Source organism: Microcaecilia unicolor, chromosome 6, assembly GCF_901765095.1.
Source record: "Microcaecilia unicolor chromosome 6, aMicUni1.1, whole genome shotgun sequence".
Lineage (NCBI taxonomy): Eukaryota > Metazoa > Chordata > Amphibia > Gymnophiona > Siphonopidae > Microcaecilia > Microcaecilia unicolor.
The window spans coordinates 1,423,871-1,433,951 of record NC_044036.1 but is presented as its reverse complement, the minus strand read 5'-3'; positions in this window follow the sequence as shown (position 1 = coordinate 1,433,951).

Here is a 10,081-nt window from a genome sequence, read left to right as displayed (position 1 = left end):
GAGGGGGGTTCTGGACATAGGTGGATGGCAGGGGGCACAGGAGGGTCGCTGGACATAGGTGGATGGCAGGGGAGGGCAGGGGGCACAGGAGGGTCGCTGGACATGGGTGGATGACAGGGGAGGGGGGTTTCTGGACATAGGTGGATGGCAGGGGGCACAGGAGGGTCGCTGGACATAGGTGGATGGCAGGGGAGGGCAGGGGGCACAGGAGGGTCACTGGACATAGATGGATGGCAGGGGAGGGGGGTTTCTGGACATAGGTGGATGGCAGAGAAGGGCAGGGGGCACAGGAGGGTCACTGGACATAGATGGATGGCAGGGGAGGGGGGTTCTGGACATAGGTGGAGGACAGGGAGCACAGGAGGGTCGCTGGACATGGGTGGATGGCAGGGGAGGGGGGTTCTGGACATAGGTGGATGGCAGGGGGCACAGGAGGGTCACTGGACATGGGTGGATGGAGGAGAGAGAAGAAATGCTGGACATGGATGGAGGCGAGGGAAGAGTGAGGAAGGAGATGAGGTGAGGGAAAAGGAAGAGAGGAGAAAAAGTGCACATGGATATAGAAAATAGGCAGAAGCTGGATCCACTGGACAGTCAAGTCTGCGGAGGACCCAGCTTTTACTTACGGATGTAGGGCAAGAAATGAAAGGAGGAAAGTAAAGAAATAAATGGAAAGGAAGCCCTGGAAACGGAGTTAAGAGGACAGATAGCAGCACAATCGGATACTGAGCCAGCATGATCAGAAAAACAAAGTCACCAGACAACAAAGGTAGAAAAAACTATTTTATTCAGGATTTATTAATTGGAATATGTCAGTTTTTGGAAATGTGCATCTGTGATATTTTTCATGTAAGTTTCAATTTTTGTAGTATTGCTGCATGCTGAGTCTGACTTCTTGAGGTAACTTTCCAGTTCAGTATTTTGCCTTCATGTGCTTTTCAGGTATGATCAAGGAGGGTGCAGTATTCTGCTAGCGTATAGTTTGCAGCCCTTTTTGTTTGTTTTTTTTTCACTAGGTTGTGCACTAGTGTTTTAGAGCCCGGTGTAATTATAGCGCTGCCTTTCCACGCATAAGGTTGTAGCTCGTCCTGTCCTTGGAATTAGTGCTGTTATGGTTTGGTAAGGTTATGAGTGTGTTTTTGCACAAGTTTGTGTATAGTGTTTTGCAGTGGAGAGATTGTGTGTTGGCCTTACTAAGGTGGCACCAAAGATCAGAAAGGGTGTAGAGCCTAAATCATGACACACTACCTCTTGAAGGATCTATATATGGTCGTTAATAAAAGGAACTCATTGTGAACACTATCCACCCTAAAAGGGTGTTTTGTGGCTCTACATGAGAATTGTGGTATTATGATCCCTTGCTAGCTTCATATTGTTGATAATCTGCATTTTCCGTATGGCTGGTATATTGGTGTTTAAGGTATTAATTGTGACTTTTTTTTTTTTACTTATTTTTTTCTGTGTGTTGTCAGACAATTATGGATGACAGAGTCAGAGTCTTCTTGAGTCAGAGAGTTGTGGTATATATTTTAAAACAATTTTAATACCTTGGTGGTCTATATGTTTTTATATTGTACATTATATTTTACATATCACTTTATTTTATTGTATATCTTTTCATTTCATTTTTATTTTATTGCATATATGGGTTACAGAGTAATAGGGGAATTTGAAAGTACTGAATCTTTTCTTAATATTTTTCCTTTATTCTCCTTTGTTATGAGAATTGGAACTACTAATTGTAGTGGACTTGAACTGAATAATTTCTGGGGAGGGGAGGTTTCATGATAGCATTGTGCTTATTATTTCAATCAGTTTTTTTGTACAAGTTTAGCTTCATTTGTCTTTATGTGAAATTTCATAAATAAAAAAATGTTCTAAAAATGGAATAATCTTATCAATGGAGTGGAGCTAGGGTAGGGGGCGGGGCTACGATGGGGGTGGGGGTGGGACTACGGTAGGGCGGGGCTAGGATGGGGCCCCACCAAATTGGTCTGCATAGGGCCCCGCACTTGCTAAGACCGGCCCTGTCCATTACCTACTTTTTTTGTTGTGTTACACAGATCAGGCATTTATGTTGGATTGGTAGGGTATGCCTTTTTGAACAGGTTGGTTTTTAGTGATTTCCAAAAGTTTAGGTGGTCCTACGTTGTTTTCAAGGCTTTTGGTAATGCGTTCCACAGTTGTGTGCTTGTGTAGGAGAAACTGGATGCGTAAGTTGATTTGTATTTGAGTCCTTTGCAGCTTGGGTGGTGGAGATTTAGGTACATTCGTGTTGATTCGGATGTGTTTCTAGTTGGTAGGTCGATCAAGTCTGTCATGTATACCAGGGCTTCACCGTAGATAATTTTGTGAACCAGAGTGCAGATTTTGAAAGCAATGCGTTCTTTGATTAGGAGCCATTGTAGATTAGTGTGGCTTACCTGCTTGCTGGTTTTTTTTTTTTTTAGTTACATTTGTACCCCACGCTTTCCCACTCATGGCAGGCTCAATGCGGCTTACATGGGGCAATGGAGGGTTAAGTGACTTGCCCAGAGTCACAAGGAGCTTCCTGTGCCTGAAGTGGGAATCGAACTCAGTTCCACTAGCACCATTCCATGTAGAAGTCGGCCCTTGCAGATCACCAGTGTGGCCGCGCAGGCTTCTACATGGAATGTTGCTAGTGGAATAGCAACATTCCATGTAGAATCTCCAACAGTAGCAACATTCCATGTAGAATGTCAAATAGTAGCAACATTCCATGTAGAATCTCCAATAGTAGCAACATTCCATGTAGAATCTCCAATAGTATCTATTTTATTTTTGTTACATTTGTACCCTGCGCTTTCCCACTCATGGCAGGCTCAATGCGGCTTACATGGGGCAATGGAGGGTTAAGTGACTTGCCCAGAGTCACAAGGAGCTTCCTGTGCCTGAAGTGGGAATCGAACTCAGTTCCACTAGCACCATTCCATGTAGAAGTCGGCCCTTGCAGATCACCAGTGTGGCCGCGCAGGCTTCTACATGGAATGTTGCTAGTGGAATAGCAACATTCCATGTAGAATGTCAAATAGTAGCAACATTCCATGTAGAATCTCCAATAGTATCTATTTTATTTTTGTTACATTTGTACCCTGCGCTTTCCCACTCATGGCAGTCTCAATGCGGCTTACATGGGGCAATGGAGGGTTAAGTGACTTGCCCAGAGTCACAAGGAGCTGCCTGTGCCTGAAGTGGGAATCGAACTCAGTTCCTCAGGACCAAAGTCCTCCACCCTAACCACTAGGCCACTCCTCTCTGCTGTAAGCCAAAGATGTAATGTGTTGAAGCCGAAATTCTGACGGAGACCTGGAGTGACTGGTTATCCTGCTCTAGTTCCCCAACAGTAGATCAGAGGAGTTTGAGGTAAAACTGGAAAGACTTAAAACAGCTGTGCGTGTGGAGATTATTGTAGACTGTAAATTTAATCATGAGGAGAATGTCAAGTACCTTGTTCAAAAGGAGGAGATTTTCACATAGAACTGAACTGTGATTTATGTGCTCTGACTGTATGGGAAAACCTGTTTGAACTGTACTGATCACCCTGAAAGACCCAACGTTGTACAGACCAAGTTATCAAGTTTATCAGTTGCTTTTCCAATTGTGTTAGTAAAGCAAGTTGACGTTTACTGCAGCTGAGACTGCTGACTAATTATTGAGTGAATGCCCAGAGAAAGAGTACCTTCAGCCTGCCGGAGTAAGTCCGGTCCTGGTCTGCGCCCAGCTCGTGTGAACCTGCCAGTGGCAGAGAAGAGAAATATATCTGTTTGTGTGATCCTGGCTCCTGATTAAGGAGTGAAACAACCCGGGGTGAGGAGCTGAGCTGGCAAAGAGGCAAACTTTACCAGACAGCCCTTCCGCAATATTACTTACAAAAACAAACGGCTCAAGAATCGAATCTTGTGACACAACTTCCTCAGGATGAGGTCCATTTACCGTTATCTTCTTTCATCTTGCACTCAACCAGTTATTTTAGGGCCCATACTGAGGGCACTCAATTCATTTATTAGTCGTCTATGCGGAACTGTGTCAAAGGCTTTTTCTATCTAGCGCTTTCCCTCTATCCAAGTCTCAGGTCACCCAGTCAAAGAAATCAATCAGATTTGTCCGACAAGACCTGCCTCTAGTGAAACCATGCTGCCTTAGGTCCCGCAATCCGTTTGACTCCAGAAACGTCACTATTCTCTGTTTTGAAAGCCTTTCCATTAATTTACTTGTACCACAGAGATCAAACTAACTGGCCTGTAGTTCCCATCCTCTTCCTTATATCCACATCCGCTTCTTTCCATTCCCAGATCTAGAGAAGCAGCAAATAGGTCAGCCAGTGGAGCTGTCAGAAGTTCCCTAAGCTCCTTCAGTACCCTTGAATGTACGTAACCTTGAGTAGCACAGATTACCATAGCTGAAATGTATTTTATTTAAAAATGTATAACTAGCACAATTTGGTGTTCTAGACAGGTAAAAATATTGGGTTGTGGTGCTGAAACGTTTGTGTTCCTTTATTTTACATTGTTTGTTTTATTTGTGTTGAAACTGTTGTTTCCTTATTCAGACCACAGGAGGCAGCCTGACCAACTCCCACGGTCAGCAGTGAGAGCGGGGTATTCAATGCCGAGCTGTTTCCAGTGACCGGCATTGACGATCTGGTTAATTTTTAGCTGGTTTAAACTTAACCGGCCAAGCCAATATTCAGTACTGGCCAGTTAAGTTTAAACCAGCCAAAGATAGACCTGCTATTTCAGCAGCCCAATTTGGCCACCAGACTTAGCCAGCGACGTGATAAATATTAGCAAATAGCTAGTTATATTGCGTGATATAACAGTTTAGCCGCTAAAACTGACTGAGAATAGTCAGCAGGAGATAACTGGCCATCAACCGCTGAATGTTCACGAATAGCCGGTTTAGCGCTCCTGACCAGTTGAATGTGCCCGTCTCGGTATTTACCGCCAGCTGATTTCTACCGCAAGCTAAAAATGCTACCATGGCTTAGTAAAAGACCCTCTATTATTTCTAGAATTGCCTAGAAAAGTATAAGGAACAGTCTATCAAATTTTTACGATCCCTAATACGTGTATTTCGATGACTAAATCCTCTTGGCCCATATGAAGGGGCATAATCGAACGCGAACGCCCTTCTCCATGGGCGTCTATCTCCGAGAACGGGTACGTGAAGGGGCGAGACAAACTGTATTTTCGAAAAAATGGGCGTCCATCTTTTTTCCGATAACACGGTTTGTGCCCGGCAAATGCATTGGATTTGTGCAGATTTGAGCTGGGCGGTTTCGTTTTTCAGCGATAATGGAAGCCGAAGGCGCCCAGCTCAAAAACGACCAAATCCAGTGCATTTGCCGGGCACAAACCGTATTATCGGAAAAAAAGATGGACGCCCATTGGTTCGTGGGAGGGGCCAGGATTCGTAGTGCACTGGTCCCCCTCACATGCCAGGACACCAACCGGGCACCCTAGGGGGCACTTGTAACAATTTAAAATAAACAGTTAACTACCTCTAAAGTCCATAGCTCCCTTCCTTTGGGTGCTGAGCCCCACAAATCCCCCCCAAAGCCCACTGCCCACAACTCTACACCATTACCATAGCCCTTATGGCTGAAGGGGGGCACCTAAATGTGGGTACAGTGGATTTTGGGGGCGGTTTGGAGCGCTCCCATTTACCACCACAAGTGTGATAGGTGGGAGGGGGGATGGGCCTGGGTCCACGTGGCTGAAGTCCACTGCACCCACTAACAACTGCTCCAGGGACCTGCATACTGCTGTGATGGAGCTGGGTATGACATTTGAGGCTGGCATACAGGCTGGAAAAAAAAGTTGTTAAAGTTGTTTTTTTTGGGTGGAGGAGGGTAGTTAGTGGGGTCCCGCAGGGGTCTGTGCTGAGTCCGTTGCTTTTTAATGTATTTATAAATGACCTAGAGATGGGAATAACTAGTGAGGTAATTAAATTCGCCGATGACACAAAATTATTCAGGGTCGTCAAGTCGCAGGAGGAATGTGAACGATTACAGGAGGACCTTGCGAGACTGGGAGAATGGGCGTGCAAGTGGCAGATGAAGTTCAATGTTGACAAGTGCAAAGTGATGCATGTGGGTAAGAGGAACCCGAATTATAGCTACGTCTTGCAAGGTTCCGCGTTAGGAGTTACGGATCAAGAAAGGGATCTGGGTGTCGTCGTCGATGATACGCTGAAACCTTCTGCTCAGTGTGCTGCTGCGGCTAGGAAAGCGAATAGAATGTTGGGTGTTATTAAGAAGGGTATGGAGTCCAGGTGTGCGGATGTTATAATGCCGTTGTATCGCTCCATGGTGCGACCGCACCTGGAGTATTGTGTTCAGTACTGGTCTCCGTATCTCAAAAAAGATATAGTAGAATTGGAAAAGGTACAGCGAAGGGCGACGAAAATGATAGTGGGGATGGGACGACTTTCCTATGAAGAGAGGCTGAGAAGGCTAGGGCTTTTCAGCTTGGAGAAGAGACGGCTGAGGGGAGATATGATAGAAGTGTATAAAATAATGAGTGGAATGGATCGGGTGGATGTGAAGCGACTGTTCACGCTATCCAAAAATACTAGGACTAGAGGGCATGAGTTGAAGCTACAGTGTGGTAAATTTAAAACGAATCGGAGAAAATTTTTCTTCACCCAACGTGTAATTAGACTCTGGAATTCATTGCCGGAGAACGTGGTACGGGCGGTTAGCTTGACGGAGTTTAAAAAGGGGTTAGATAGATTCCTAAAGGACAAGTCCATAGACCGCTATTAAATGGACTGGAAAAATTCCTCATTTTTAGGTATAACTTGTCTGGAATGTTTTTACGTTTGGGGAGCGTGCCAGGTGCCCTTGACCTGGATTGGCCACTGTCGGTGACAGGATGCTGGGCTAGATGGACCTTTGGTCTTTCCCAGTATGGCACTACTTATGTACTTATGTACTTATGTACTTATGTACTTATGGGTGGGAGGGGGTTAGTGACCACTGGAGGAGTCAGGGATGGTCATCCCCAATTCCCTCCGGTGGTCATCTGGTCATTTAGGGCACATTTTTGGGACTTGTTTGTGAAAAAAAAGGGTCCAAAAAAGTGACCCAAATTTGCACTAAAAACGCCTTTCTTTTTTCGATTATCGGCCAAGGATGCCCATCTCTCCTCGGCCGATAAACACGCCCCAGTCCCACCTTCACCACGTCTCCGACACGCCCCATCAACTTTGGCCATTTCCATGACAGATTGCAGTTGAACAACAGGTCTCGTATCGATTATAAGAGGTGGAAAGGATCACTGCCTAGGCGTAGCAGCTTACTTTACCCACTCTTAGGTAACACCAAAACATCTGAGGTAGAGTATGGATCTGTTGAACATTTGTATCTAGATGCTAGATCTGTCTGTAATAAGACCTTTCTAAGTAGGGATTTGAATGGTGACTCCCAGGCAGGGGCGCAGAGAGACTGGGCCAGGCCTGGGACAAAGCCGCCCCTGGGCCCCCCCCCCCCACCTGAGGTCGCCGGGCCCCCCCTTCACCCGCCACCAGGCTCTCTCTTCACCCCCGGGCCCTCTGCACTGACCTTAAGCGCCTCACCTTCGAAAGCACCAGCAAGCAGCGGCAGGCCACTGCTTCCTTCTGTGTCCCGCCCTCGCAGAAGTTACGTCAGGCGAGGGCGGGACACGGAAGGAAGGAGTGATCTGACGCTGCTTGCTGCGCTTTTGAAGGTGAGGCTGAGGCGCTTAAATTTAATGCCAGGGAGCGACGGAGGGCGGGCGGGCTGAACTGTGGCGGTGGCACCGGGCCCCCCCCCCCCCCCGGAGGCCTGGGCCCGGGGAATTTTGTCCCCCCTGTCCCCCCCTCTCGGCGGCCCTGCTCACAGGTGGGGTTAACTTTTATCACAGAAATATGGTTGTCAGATCTGAACTCGCCTGATAGCTTAGACATCTGCCCTAATGTTGAAGTGTCCAAGGCAAGATAGGAAAGGAGGGGGTTTAGCTATGATTTATAAGGATTTGTTTGTGTAATGAAGATAGTTGAACATTTTATTGAACCAGGGTTAGACTTAATGGTTTGTCAGTTATTGGATTTTCTGAAGAGAGATTATTTGGGAATTATTTTAATCTATCAACCCCAGGGCAATGGAATATGGTGAAAGAAGGGTTGTTTGAAGATTTATATCTCCTAAAACAAGTAGGGGGTCTTTTACTAAAGGAACACTAGTGTTTCTAGCTCACATTAAACACTGAGATTCCCATTATATTCCTATGGGCGTCTCCGCATTCAGTACCAGCTGATTTTTAGCATGAGCTCAAAATGCGAGTGCACCTTAGTAAACGACCCCCTAATTGTTTTAGGAGATATAAATCTTCCTTTGGAAGTCTTGAATGATTCATCTGCTAGACAATTTTTAGAGTTTTAAGTTGAGAGAGTTATTTAGGGACTCATAAAGATGGTCATGTATTAGATTTTTTACCTTATACACAAAGTGATGGAAATATGATTTTAATTGATCATCAGAAGTGGGAGGCAGAATCTTGGACAGATCATTTTGCTTTGAATTTTTATATGAGACCTTTTAAGAAATTAAATTCTAGACTAGAGGTAAAATTGTGTACACAGTGGAATAAAATAGATGGTACGATCTTTTAGGCAGAAGGTGGAGGATAAATTAGAATATTTAGAATTTGGAATAATAGGGTGATTTCCACTTTAGATGATTTAGCACGGCTAAAAACAAGAAAAAGTAGAGTTAAACAAACCCCTTGGTTTGATGAAGATTTAGTTTGGATTAAGAGGAATTGTAGGAGATTAGAGACATTGTAGAGCAAATCTAAGGATTAAGAGAACTATGAAAGATGGAGACAGGGATTAAGTTATATAAAGCATCTATCTGTGAGGCTGAAAAGAATTATTTTGAGATTTGTACAGATGAGGCTGATAATTCCTCTAAATGTTTATTTCAGATTTTTGCATCTATTAAATCGAATGATTCAGTTCAAATAATTTCTTCAGATCTACAATCTGATGCAGAGCATTAGCTATTTATTTTCAAACAAAGATTGATACAATTAGGCAGAGCTTTAAATCTCAGGTGGATAGATCAGTGGCGTAGCCAAGGGTGGGCTGGGGTGGGCCCAGGCCCACCCACTTTGGGTTCAGGCCCACCAAGTAGTAGCTGCAGCACACCTATAATGTGGCTGGCAGGGACCCCAAGCCCCACCAGCCAAAAACTCCCAACAACTGTTTGCTGGTGGTGAAAATCTGCTATTTAAAAGGTATATGGGGGAGAGGGGATGTTTGAAAGACCATATGGCATGCAGGCGAGGGAGGGAGAAACCAAATCACTTGTAGGACAAGGCGGAGTTCTGCCCACCCTCCTTGGGTCCAGGCCCACCCAAACTAGGGTGTCTGGCTACGCCCCTGGGATAGATTACATTTTCAGATAGAAGAAGAGAAAGTGGACAGTGTATATGTAGATTTACAGTGGAACCATTTTGAAGAGAAAGATGTCAAATCAACTGCAATGTTTCTCTAGCGATCTGGATGTTGTTGAGGACAGTATTCCTAGATCTTTAAATTAGTCCCTTTACTTTCTAACTCCGCTTACTCTCTTACCTAGCTATATGTTCCTTCTTTGCTTATACGCTACACTGTCAATTAAAATGATCTATCACGGATTATGTTGACATTGTAAGTAGTATATTATGCCATACTTTGTATTGTTATTTGAATATTTTTACTGCTGTAATTGTCTATTGCTCATGTTTGACGTATTCTTACTGTACACTGCCTTGAGTGAATTCCTTCAAAAAGGCTGTAAATGGATCCAAATATATAAATAAATATTTGGCTCACACAGGGGCCCTTTTATTAACTACCTCCGGCCCAACGCAGCCTCCAGCAGTAGCTCCGTCTCGAGGGCATGCCATTTCCGGTGCAATGAAAAATATTTTTGTAATTTTTACTGTGGTGCTAACCTGGCGCTGCCTGGGTTACCGCGGGAGCCAAGTGCCCCCCACTGCATGGCCATTTTTAGGGGCTTTTTATCCGCTGCGGTAAGGGCCTGGCACACAGG